The sequence below is a fragment of the Apteryx mantelli genome, chromosome 4, assembly GCF_036417845.1.
Source record: "Apteryx mantelli isolate bAptMan1 chromosome 4, bAptMan1.hap1, whole genome shotgun sequence".
In the NCBI taxonomy this organism is placed as follows: Eukaryota; Metazoa; Chordata; class Aves; order Apterygiformes; family Apterygidae; genus Apteryx; species Apteryx mantelli.
In genome coordinates this window covers 46,274,329-46,287,202 of record NC_089981.1, presented here as the reverse complement: position 1 = coordinate 46,287,202, position 12,874 = coordinate 46,274,329, and the positions used below count along the sequence as shown (strand labels likewise).

At 52.5% G+C, this 12,874-nt stretch overlaps 1 protein-coding gene across 1 annotated transcript in view; it reads left to right on the top strand.

Moving 5' to 3' along the window:
* Positions 1 to 16: 16 nt before the first annotated feature.
* The window catches only part of LARGE2 (LARGE xylosyl- and glucuronyltransferase 2), a 29,831-nt gene continuing 16,973 nt past the window's right edge, over positions 17 to 12,874 (top strand). The window contains exons 1-2 of the mRNA XM_067296421.1: positions 17 to 61; positions 6,659 to 6,818. The gene's annotated coding sequence lies outside the window, so the exon portion shown is untranslated. The remainder of the gene's footprint in view (positions 62 to 6,658; positions 6,819 to 12,874) is intronic.

Sequence of the window (12,874 nt, the reverse complement as noted above, 5' to 3'; positions counted from 1 at the left end):
GCGGCCGATGGGCGGCCGGGAGGGGATTTAAAGAGCCGGGAGCGGGCGGCGGCGGGGACAGGTACCGGGGGGGGGGAGCTGCGGCCTGGCCGGTACCGGGGGCAGGCTGCGCCTGCGGCGGGGGAGACGGGTGCGGGCTGGGACCCCACGGAGGGGCCGCTGAGTGGGGGCCGGGTGAGGAATGGGGGAGCGAGGGGCCGGTTGGGGGGGGTGGGGGGCAGGTTGGTGTGGGGCTGGGGAGGGGTGTTGGGGTGGGGGCGTGGGCCGTTGTGGGGTGCCCACAGGCCTCGGCAGGGCCGGGGGAGGGGGCGCCTGGTTCCAGCCTGTGCCCCGGGACAGGGGTGTGCGCATGTGTCCGTGCGTCCGTCTGTTCCCCGCGCTCGCGGAGGGACCCGGCGCGGGCTGCCCCCCGTTTCCCTCCAGGAAGGGCCCAGGTGTTGCTCGCCCCTTGGGAGGGGGCTGTAGGAGCCTTTTGGAAGGGGAGGTGGGCGCGTAGCTGGAAGAGATGGAAAGCTAGGCTGGGATAAACTCCTCCATAGGGTTTCAGATGTGGTCTTGCTGCGGGTCTGAGTAGCGAGCTGTAATTAAGTGAGGTACTACCTCTGCTATCATTAGAGCTGAGCCTTCTCTTTTAAAGGTTGCCAGTGGGCACTTTAAAACTAGTTTTATCTGAAACAACAGATTGTTTTGCTGTCAGCTGTGTCCCAGAGGGGTGTGAAGTTGGGCTAATGGTTGGGCTGGGGTCTTTGAGAGAGGTATTTGTCAGATGCCGCAGCTGGTGACGTCAGAAGGTTTCTGGTGTGTGTGCACTTGGTGTTCGAGGGTCTCAGACCAGGTGTCTGCTCCACCTGTGCATGGTCTTGGTGTGACCTAGTGTGTGATACCTGCCTCTCTAAAGAGCTGGTATCAGGATTATTCAAGGGAGTCATTAAATCTGACAACTTTCTGTCTGTGTTATTGAAGACAGAGTGTAGACTTTTGAAGTGGTGTGTACCAAATCCTCACACAATGGAGACCAATACATGTGTTCGTGTTACTAGCCAGGAAGGCCTCTACCCCCTTCTAGGAGATTTGTTCTGGTCTACACCCGGGACTATGTTTGGATCTGTTCTTGGAAGACATTTGAGAACCATCTTTCTGCATCTGGCAAGGGCTTTATTTATGGAAGTGTAAGGTGCAACAGACTGTTCAGGAGCAGCTCTGACTCTCCTAAAAGACTAAATTACATGTGCCTGCTTGCTGGGTGTGGGGCAGGAGGAGATGCTGCAGGAGGTGATGCAAGCTGTGGCCAGCGGCTGGAAAAAGTGTGTGTGGGGAGATGGGGATGGGGGACCTACCAGCCTCGTGTGCTTCTTCTAATTGTGCGAGTGTGTCTCTGCCCTGGATCAGTGAAAGAAGCTTCAGGAGAGAGGGACAGACAGACAGAGCAATGAAGAAGGCAGGAGAAGAGGAGGTGGTCGGGGATGTGCAGTCAGTGATGTTGGCACCTCCTTGCTCTCTCCTGGAGCCCTTACTTTAGCAGTGCTGGGGCATTGCATGGCCACTGTCATTCTGCAGTCAGAGCACTAAGTTTTTACTGCACTCGAGTGCTAACCTCCACTTCATGTGCGGGAGGCTGAGGCACAGGACATATCTGGCTGCAGCCAAGTCACCTGCAGCCTGTTGCAGAAGGGGGATTGGACCTGTGTTCCTGCACGTCTTTCCTTCCCACCACTCCACATGGTGCGGGGCTGTGCTGGCTGCAGTCCCCTGTGCCTCCTGCCACAGCTCAGCTCAGTCCAGCCCAGCCCGAACGAGCACTCCTGTGCTGAGCCTACCTGGCCAGCACTGCCCCTGCCCGCCTTTCCCTCCCCTTCGCATGCTGCTCACCTGAGCTGGGCCCTTGGCACTCCTTGTGTTGTAAAGATCTGTGTGCACAGGTGTGGATCCAGGCGCACACCTCAGTGCTGAAACATGGCATCCTGACCCTTTGAGGTTGTGCCTGGTGCACAAGGAAGGTGTTTCAAGGCCTCTTGCAGGTCTCCTCAGTGCAAACAGAGCTCTGCCGAGCTACCCCTCCTTCTTCTTGTCCAGTTACCTCCACACAATGGATGCAGTGTGTGCCTGCAGCTTCCACTGCAAGAATTACAGTTGCATGGGCAGGCACTTTATCCTTTCTGATCTCCGCCCTTCCCCGAGGATTTGTTTTCCAGCAGGCTGAGTTCAAAAAGGGCATGAGATACTGCTGGCAAACAGTCTGGTGCTAAACAAACCTTTTTAGTCAGAATCACATGGATTAGACCCAACTTTCCATTTACATGCAGTGCTACCTGTGAGCTCCTCTGAAATGCATGGTGACTGGGCTGCTAGTGTTAGGCACCTCCATATCAAAGTAGGGGTGAGAGAGTATGTGAAGCTGCTGCTCATGACTCTAGGGGCATATCCAGTGCAGATACTGGAGCTACTCTGACGCTCCCTTTCAAGGAGAAGCCCTGTCTGTGCCAGACAGCAATCTGAGAGCCGGCTGCCTAGGAGACTGCCAAAGACACCTTGTCTTCAGCCAGAGGTGAAGCTTGATGCACAAAGTCCTTGGGCTTCTCTGAACAGCATAACTAGATAACTAGTGCTGTTCTGTCCCTGAGTGAGAAACTTCTTGGCAGATGCTTCCTCTTCATCCCTTGTCCCTTGCCTCCCTCCCATCCACTGTCTGTTGCTTCTCCTTTTTCTGTTAATCTCCCTCCTACAGTGAGTGAGTTTGGAGGACAGTTTGAGTAACAACCCAGTGCCTTTTACGGTAAATATGCTACAAGGGGAGTGCTTGGGGGGGGGGGGAAGGACACTGCTCCTCAAAGCAGCTGACAGCCCATGAGTTTGGGCAAGACTTAAATTGCCTTGGCTTATAGTCCTTACTGAGGTGGTAGGAGGCAAAACTGGGTTAAGGGGCTAATTTCTCTCTCCACTCTACCTGGAAAGATCTCTGAGCAGTGCCTTTGTTAGCACTTACTGTCAGTCTAGGTGCTGAAGGCTGGTGCTTACTGGAAATCCTCTGGCAGTACCAGAGGCCAAATGATTCCTGTGCTCTGATGAGGGGTGCAGGCTCAGCGGTAATTGCATGAAAAGAAGCAAACCAAAAAGCAAGCAGACTCTGCCAGCCCATCAGTGGATGCAGTGCTGAAGTCTAGCTTGCTTGGCTGCCAACATCTTGTTCTTTGCTGCTCAGATCTGCAAGAGCATTTCCGGGCAGACTGACCCCAGGCAGAGCACTGCCATGAGCTGGCTGTTCCTAAGTAAGCCTTGCTCAGAGTATGCCTGGCGCAGACCTTGCCATGTGCTGGGGTATGTGAAGACTCTACCTCTTTGCTACATACGGTTGTCTGCATTAGACCTGGGGAGCAGGATGTGGTAGAGGAATAGACATAATGCATTGACATGTGGCCGTATCTTGAGAGGCTGGTAATTATGGGGAAAGGTGATGTTCTCCCAAGCCGTGTTTTCCTGCTGTTCTTCATCTGCATCCATGAGGGAAGGAGCCTGCCAGTGTGAGATCTAGGAGAGAGAAGAATGCATTTTTTTCTACTGTGGTTTGAAGAGAACAATCCTGGTGTGGGATGAGATAGCCTTTCTGGCCCTGTCTCCATAGGAGCATCCCTTCCTGCCCTGCTCGGCTCCTGCACTGTGGTATGACAGTCTATTTTCTTTGCTTCTGGGTGAGCTCAACCAATCCTTTGAAATAGCTGGAGATAAATTGTGACTAGCTCCAAATAACCTGTAGGCAGATGCATGTCCAGAGAGTATTTTAGTCCCTGACGCATGAGCCCTGTCTAGAATGGAAGGCCTGATTCACTCATGGTATCTCACAGGAGGCTGACACCTTCCAGGAGAGCTTCAGATTTGTGTCCAAATGAGAACACAAGGGCAATGAAGCACACCAAGCTCTGAGCATAGTGTTGCTGGTGGTGATAGTGTGCACCTCTGATCCCAAACAACCCTCCCAAGGCCTGGAAAGATGGCAACTAACAAGGGACGTTGGTGTTGTAGTTCTTGTGTTTCTGAAGTGTTGTTGGCAGGCTTATTGCTTGAAGAGGTAGTCTGAGGGGAAGGAAGCCAAAGGTCAAACAAGTTGGGGGGAGGGGGCTTTAATGGGCCTTGTGACTTGGAGGCATTTTGTTGCTGTCCTCTGTGTTGTGGTGCCACTACCCTTCCCAGCTTGGTGGAGACTTGGCACCTCGTGAGAGGTGTTCTTTTTTGCTTCCTGGGAGGAACAACATGTCTGCGATATGTGCAGACCTCCTGCATCCAGATGCCTTTTCCAGAAAGCCATTTAGAGCTCCAGGCTGTCGCTTGGATAGCTCTGTTCTCTGACTCATTAGCAGTGTGCAGTCCATCCTGTAATATCCCAAATCTGCCTGTGTTAAAGGCTTAGAGAGAGGCAATATCTTTTAATAACTGTGTGATGCAGTTGGAAAAAACTTCTGGACGTGCAGTTCTCTGGTGGCCTGGATTAAGGGAAACACTTCAAGGGAGAAATTCAGCTGGTTCCCTGGGCACTGAGGGAGAAAGTGCTGTTGCAATCACAGCATTTGGGTGAGGGGGGCAACTGCTCTTGGTTTCTGGTTCTGCCTTTTTCCCCCTGCTGCCTGCACAAGCTGTCTCTCTTGCCCACGCTCCCTGTCTCCTGCCTCCCTTTTCCCCTGCCCCAAGAAGGTGGGTGACCCAGGGATCAGTCCCACCATGCCACAGGTCTTGCAGGCCCCATGCTTGGTGCTGTGTAAACAACGCCAGGTGGCTGAGTTGTAGCAGTTAGTTGTGAGCTCCACCCCGGAGATTAGACTCTTGCCGTATGTGTTTAGGAAGTTTGCTTTCCCTCTGACCTTGGTGGCAGTGCTGTGGAGGATCCTGCTGGGCAGTGCTACCTTGTGTAGTAGACACGTGCCTGGCTCTCCTCATTCTGTATTAGCTGTGCTGAAGGTGCCTTCAGTTATCCAACTCTTTGTTATCAAAACCATTCGGTCTCGTTCCTGGCAGCTTCTGCTTCCTATTCCAGGTGGGTGCCTGAGGCTTGACTCTTACCTGGTAAACTGCTCCCTGTAAATGCAGGGCTCTGGTGATGCCAGAGGGAGGGTTGTGAGTTTCCCAGCTGCAAAAGGGTCACAGGCCAGGCAGATTCTGCATCCCCATTCACACTGTTCCCCCTGCTCTAGAGGTGTTTGAGGATTCCCACCTACAAACCCTTTCAGTCTGAGGTGGGAGCTGACAGATCAGGACAGGCAGAGGGGGGATGACAGAGATGTCTGTTTACTGATGTATGCCATAGTGTTCCCTCCTGTCCATATGTGTTCTCTGTCACTAGCTGCCTTCTTCTAGCCAGATACTGTGGGAAATTTGCAAAGCAGAAGTAGCATCAGGCTTTGTGTTGCTGGAGGAGGATTTTGCTGAGCAATTGTGGTGCTGTACTTCACTGGAGTTGCTGGGTTTCACTGTTCAGGTAGCAGCTATTATGAAGTATTTCTTATTACAAGCCCTTGTTGAGACTGATGTTACTTTCCTTGTTTCATATTGTGCCACGCCAGGCTGATCTAGGATTTACTGTGGCTAGAGAGGTGTAATTGGTGCTGTGGCAGGGCTGCCTGTGGTGCCCAGTCAGCAGTGTGTTGCACACTTACTTCTCCATTCAGGGTTTTCAAGCAGGTGGGACAGACCGGAGAGACATTTTCAGTAGGTTTTTTTAATCTGGTTTGAGGGTCCTATTCCCCCTGCATTTCTGCAATATGTGAACAGAATGATATTAAGTCAAAACTCCTACTCCTCTGCCTGTTTTGCTCTAGCCTACTTGTGTGATCTGGGGTAAACTGCTTTCTGGCTCTGTGCCTCTGTGCCTCTGGTTTGGGGTTTTTCCATGACAAGGGGGTGATAATTCCTATGTCCTGCTTGGGAGTAGGGCTCACCCATTCCAGCCTGTGGCTATGGGGTGAGTGTGCCCAGCCCCCTGGGGGCTAGAGGAAAGGGGTGTGCTGGATGAGATCCCAGCACGGGATGGATGCCCTTTCCTCTGAAGGGGGGAGATGTGCAGGCTGCTCTGTTCTCTGCAATGAAAGCTGCATGGTGGCTTTTGTCTGTTTTCTCTCTCCTCTGCCTTCATGCCTTCTCTTTCCTGCTGTGCATCTATCTGGATAGACTCTCTTGACTCCTCTCCTGGGACTGTGTAGGGTGTGTTACAAAGGCTCAGGTTACTGGACTTGATAGTTTATCCCTTCATTGGCTTACAAGCTAAACACTTGCTGCTGCTATCATATGGGAGGGGGCCAGGGCACTCATGTCCTTCCCCCAGCTCTTTTTCCTGCTGAAGAGTTGGTGTGAGGACTCGCATGTGTTGCTATGGAGCACAGTGGCTGTGACTTTGCCAGCACTTCTGGGGACACATGCACAGTTCTTCTCACCTGGGTGGGGAATGTGTTACAGGACCGAGCTCTGATTTGGAACTGGGAACATGCAACACACAGATATTCCCCTATGGGCTGGCTGGGTAGCGTTGGGTGATGCTGAGGTGTGCTTTGCAGAAGGCTGGAGAAAGGTATTGGACCAAGGCATTGGGTGGTGCTGCTTGGCTGTGCAGGGGCCTGTCCCCAGAGCTCTTTTGAGCAGTAGCTTTTCAAATGACTGTTTGTCTTTTGGGTTTCAGGTGACGGCAAGCTGCAAAACCCCCAGTACATTTGAGATGTGCTTTCTGCCCATGAAGATGAGAACCCCTATTTAGAGAGTGGTCCTCACAGTCACCACCAGGTCCTGCCAGCTTCTTCAGCTGTTCCCAGGTACCCTTGCAACACTGGCAGCCTCCAAAGGTTGGTCCTCTTGCTTGTCTAGTAGACAGGTTATGTGTGCTCATTCCCCTGCCATCTTAGTGCTTCTATACCCAAATTTGGTAAATCAGGGATAACTGCATGGTGGAAGGTCTTGGTGCTGCAGGCTCCCTCTCTACTTGGCCTGGAGGTTTTTGAGGTCTGTTGGAAGATTCTGGAGACAGCACTGACACTTGTAAGCCCCCAGGGCCCAGGTCTCTGAAGGGAAAGACTCAAGTTGTGTGTCCTTCCTGCCCCAAATCCTTGCAATAAAGTGTGGTCCCATCTCTATGGCTGTTTCAGTGGGACTTCCCTTGAACATGCATGCCTGGATCCTTCTCCCCAAACCCTGTTGTTGTCTGTTGCCTCTTTCTAGTGTAGTAGACAGTAGGTGACTTGAACCTGGGCTGAGGAGCTGGAGGAAACACTCTGGGCCAGGGGAAATGGGTAGACCCCCTTCTGAAGGCTGGGAGCCTGTCCTAACGGTGTTCTGCCCTAGCAGCTTTCTTCTTTTCCCTCTGTCCCTTGCACCAAGTGTTTCTGTGGGGCCACTGTTCTCAGTGGCTGCCTCTCCTACCCCTCATTAGTGCAGGGCTTGGCATGCCAGCAGGAGGGGGCCTCAGCGTGTCTGCGCCTTGATCGGATTTGTCAAGGCTCCTTCTCTTTTCTTCCTGTTCATTGAGGGCTGAAACAAAGCAAACAGAAGAGAGGAATTCCAAAGAATAGGAGCAAGGGAAGAGAGGGATGCTGGAGTGACAAGCTGCCCCTGCACCCAACCCCCCCTTGCTGCTCTGGTGGGGCAAAGCTGGAGGCAGAGCATATGGGGAGGTGAGGCCTTTCCCCAGCACTCCTGTTCCTAGCTCTGCCGCCAGCTGCTTTGCTCCCAGTGCTGTGGAGCTGTTGCATGCTGCAGCCAAGAGAGCTCCTGACGCCACTGCCTAAGTAATTTCCAGGGTGAGGTTGTCCCTGTTGTGCTGAAGTGCCAGCAGTGAGAGTAAAGGAGGCCTGGGCCTGCTGCCTCCTCTCAGCACAGGCATGAGGACCTAAACAGGTCTTGCGTGAAACAGGCTGTTGTTTGAACTGCTTTGTTTGTCATGGGCTGTGGTAAAAAGTTTCCCTCTTTACCTGTGCCAGGAAAGTTTCTCCTGTCAGCCAGCCCCTAATGAGCCCAGCACAGAGCTGAACATCCTGTATAGATGCCAGGGCAGCAAGGCACCAGCCCCTCCCCAGCCTGGGGCCAGATAAGCACTTGAACAAGGCCCCTCTGTGCAGCCAGGTCTGGGAAGTGGAGACAAAGGTGGCTTGGCACTTGTACGGTTTCCCAAGAGGCAGGGGACTTGGGAGGGGGAGTCATGGCCAGCCAAGCCAGGCTGTCACAGGTGGAGCTTCATCCTGTCTGAGAGAGCCCTTTACCTTCTCTTCCACCCCCAGGCCCTCTTGCAGGTTTCTCTTCGTTCTGCCCTCAGCCCCACTATGAACTGGCAGGGGAGGCTGCAGGATGCTAAGGAGCCCGGGCATTAAGTACTTGAGGAGGAAATGCATCCCCACCAATGACCACCTTGCATTTAAGCCACAAGGAACAGCCCTTATGTCACAGTCTATGCTTCATCGTCTTCCTCTTCCTCCTTGTTCTCCCCCTTCTGGCAATCTCTGTACTTTGTGGTTTAATTAAAGGGTGGAGTAAAGTGCTTGGACTCCAAAATGTGCAGATTAGGGGTTACTAATCCCTTTCCTCAGTGGGTGCTCACTTCCTGCCCAGTCTGTTATCAAGCTGCTTTCTCCAGAGTGGAAACTCATCCAGACTCCAGACCTCCACTCTCTCCTTGCTTGCTGTGCAGAGGAAGAAGGGAGAGGGGGAACAGCACAGCTGTGGGGGAGGAAGGGGAAGTGATCAGTGGCCTTCTGAAACTCTCAAGGTGGGTTCATAGTCAGCACTTCTCCTGCCCTGGCTGTTTTTGCTGTTCCAGGAGCAATGTATCAAGGGGTTTTGGTTTCTCTGCTTGCTGTTCATCCACCAGTGCAGTTCTGCCAGCCTGTTTCCGGTGTTGACCACAGAAACCAGCTAATCACCTTTCTTGTGTTTTGGTTGGGTTTTTTTTTAAGTGTTGCCTTCCTATGCAGATGGACTTTCTGGCTGAAGAAGCACCTCCTTTGCTGTGCCTGTGTGTGCACGTGTGTTTATATGCTGGATTGTTCAATTCAGCTTTCCCTGTGTATATACACCTCTCCCTCTGTTCCTGATTCTGTCCTGCATCCTGATCCCCAGTGTATGCCCAAATGAGCTATACTTCAGCTTTGCACTCCTTGTGTTGCTGAAAGCTCATGGCTTCCTGGTGAAAGCAGGAGGTTGGTGTCTGGCAATGCTGCTTGAGAATAGAGGTTCACCCAGGCTGTCCTCCTCTGTAGAGGTTGAAATCCCTGTATAGGACACATGCTATCAGTATGAAGGGGAAGATAGAATATTTCCTGTTCCATAGAGGCACAAGCAGTGTAAGAGTAGTGAGGATAGGGGTGCAGTGAAAAGGACAAGACCCTTCCTGGGGTAGGAGGGGAATTCAGTGCTGACAGACACAGGTTAGGCTGAGTTCTTATGCCTCCCTCTTGCCCTTGATTGGGTGCTGCACAGAGGCTGCCATGGGTTGCAGAAGATCCAAGTTTTTTGTCCTGGCCCACTCCTCTGCTGCTTGGATGAGTCAGGTATGTTGTTTCTTCCTTGCCTTTGTCCATTGGTGTCAAAGTTCAGGATTTAGCTCAGCAGTGTGCGAAACCCCAAGGATGGGAATGCACTGAATAGCAGGATGAGATTGGAAGGAGTGCTGAGAATGGGCAATATGGAGTTTCGATGTTGGGAGCATTCTCCTTTCTCCCCCTGGCTTAGGGAACTGCCTCCCTTCCGGCATCCACTTTCTCTCCTTTTGCCCCATTAGTCACTACCTTGTTTCCAGTTTGTCTGCAAACTGCTTCGTATGCCTTTTGCAGGTAAGTTTGCAGTCTCTTGGCCCAGCCAACAGCTCTTCCTCCAGTGTGGTCAGAACCATTTGCAAAGCGTAAGCCTCTCTGTAGCTCAGGTATCACCACAGGTCCTTAAAACGCCCAGGGTGCCCTGAATGGATGGCAGTATTGTTCTGAGCTGTTTGGTTTTTTAGCAGCGTCCCTCAGGGAAGGGCTGTGCCTGCCCTGAGCCATACTGGTTTGCTATTTATAGTGCGGTTGTTCCATTCCTCTCTGGCTGAGCTCTGCTTTCAGCCTTGCTTGGGCACTGAGGGCATCAGTGCCAGGAATAGCTCTGGGCATGGAGCGGCTGCTTGAACACATCTCCCAGACTGGGCCAGTCCCTGGTGGAAGGGGCCAGGCTGTGTCTCTGAGCTCTGGCTGTGGCTCATCCTGACTGTCAGCCTCCTCTGTGGTGTAGCTGCTTTCCATACAGGGAGAAGCAAAGAGAATTGCCCTCCTTTTGTTCTGGCACCCCTCCAAGTGCCCCTTGTGAGGGCCTGGATCCCCTGTGTTGCTGAGGCTGTCAGAGTTGAGTATGGCATTGCCAGAGACAGTGTCCATAACAATTGCTCCAGGCCTCGATGTGGTGCACTTGCAAAGAATTGGAGGGGTGTTTGCATGAAAAGTCCTGCCCCTTGCGTGTCCTTTAACCAGTGACTGTGACCTCCTGGTTGTGTATCCTGAATTGTTGCCCACTAGGGCGGGCAGACTCCTCTTCAGTGTCACACCTGCCTGTCCCTTGCACAGGGCCTTGCTGCTCTCTCCCAAGGCTAGTGCTTGCTGGCCTCTGGAGAGCTTGAACGGAGGTCTGAAAAGAGCCTGCAGTACAGGAAACATCAACACCTCCCTTAGTGCTGTTGCTCAGGCAGAGCTATTCCATCCCTTTGGTTTGTGATGCTCGCAGCTTCTCTGGAGAGCAGAGCTGAACAAATAATTAATTGCTTGATATAGTGCCCAAAATGAAAAGCTGGGGAAGAAAAAAAAAAAACAAAAAAACACCAGTTTAAGGCTCCTTTTATCTTTTATTTTAAATGTAACCCAGCTGAATTTCAAACAAAACAATGCAAAATGAGACTTTTTGCTTGGAAAACAAAACATTTTGTTCTTGTCCAAAACCTGTCATGAAGTAGCAAATAGCTCTGGGCTGTCTGGAAACTGCAGTTTTCAATCAATAACGATTCAGCCGAAAACACTTACTAGCTTTTCTGGTGACAATGCACCATAGGCACCTGGGGGCCTGGCTCGGAGCCAAGCCCCCTGGCATCTTCCCAGAGTTGGTAGGGAGGGTGGTGTTGTGGCCTCCTGTGGGCTTTTCCAAGCAGAGCAGCAGATCCCAGGTGGCCAGAGTCACTTTGCCTCCTTTCTGCTGTGATTAACTCTGTGGTTTGCGTGAGATGATGCAGACTCCACAAGCGTCCGCAGGGGTTAAGTCTGGTCAGACGTGCTGGGACAGAGTCCCTCCTTGTGCCATTGGGGAGCAGCTCCTGATGCAAGGGGATGTTTCAGGAATGTTTCAGAGGAGCAGGGTAATTCTGGGGATCTCCTGTCAATCCCTAGCTGTGTTGATCAGGAGACTCTGTGCACACTCTTGGGCACAACTGGCTGGAAACTTGAGGTGCCACTACTTCACATGGCAAAAATCTCACCCCTTCTGCCATGTGGCGTGTCACAGCTGCTGCATGCTCTACCTGTGCTCATTGATGGCAGGGCTAGGGCTGGAGAGGGACTTGCTTGCAGAGTGGCTTGGATAGAAGTAAAAGCTCCTGACTGCTGACCACGCTGTTGCCTCTCTCGGCTCTGAACCCAGGAACTACCGTCTGCCACAAGCCTGCAGCAGTGGAAGTATATCTCAGGAAATGGGCAGGGGGTGAATGGATATTGATTTCTGGAGCACATCCGGAGACCAGGACGCTGTGAACTTAATGTATCCAGAGCTGGCCATTAGCTGCAGCACAAACATCAGCAGAAATGCAGATATTAGAAACCTAATCCCTGCATGGGGAGGGGAGCTGGAAATCAGCCCAAAAGCTGCTCCTCTTCTATTTCAAGAAGCAGCCTGGATCCTCCTGTCCTCCTGTGCAGCTGCACAGTGTCCTGGCTTGATTTGCCACCACCACCCTGTGCCCAGCTGTGCTGACCAGGAAAGTGATGGAGGAGACATGATCCAGGACAGACTGTGGCCTCTGTGTTAGTGTCAGACCTATGAGTCAAAACTGTGCTCCATCTGGCCCAGTGTCCTGTTGCCTACAGTGGCCAAAAGCAGGTGCTGAGAGACGAATCATAAAACATAGCCTGGCTGATTGTGGTACTTCATGTACCAAATATCCTCTGAGACTCAAGCAATTTGTAATTTGGATAGGTAAAAGTGAAACTGGTATGTTGGACATGATTCTCCTTTGAGAGCTTGCTAGGTCTCTCACCAGAACGTGGCAAGGTCTCGCAGTGAGAGGGGACACTGAGCAGCTGTGGGGGGCTGAGGGTCTGGGACTGTCTCCATGTGCCGGGGCAGAGAAGTTGGAGCAGGGCTGGCATGCCCCACTGGGCTGTATGGGGAACAGGGGCTTGGTGGGAAAGCATGACTGGCAGGGACATGCAGGGTGCTGGGCACCACCCCTCTCTTGCCCTGGGCCTGGCACTATGGGCGCAGGCCTGGATCAACACTGAGGAAAGGTGGTCCCCTCCAGAGCATCACTGGGGGGGCTGGACAGCACTTGGGTAGTGTGGCTTCATGCTGGCAGGGAGTGATCTGCTAACTCCCCAAGAGGGGATTCTTACCCCTACCATAGGATGAGACCCCAAACAGTGGTGTCCCCACAAATGTGGCTGAAGGCTATGACCAGCTGGACTCTTCCAGTTTCTCCTTGGGCCTAGCAGGAATGAGAGTGCTTAGGGATTACGTTCGTAGCTGGGCTGAGAGTCCAGGTGGCCCCATCTTGTCTTACCTAAGAGTTGTGGCAAAAAAGGGCACCGCTGCTTAACTTTAAGTATTGCAGGGTGTCTGGTAGACTTAAGTCTCCTGCACAATGCTTGTATTTTCCTTTTCTCTAACAAGGTATATGACTCCA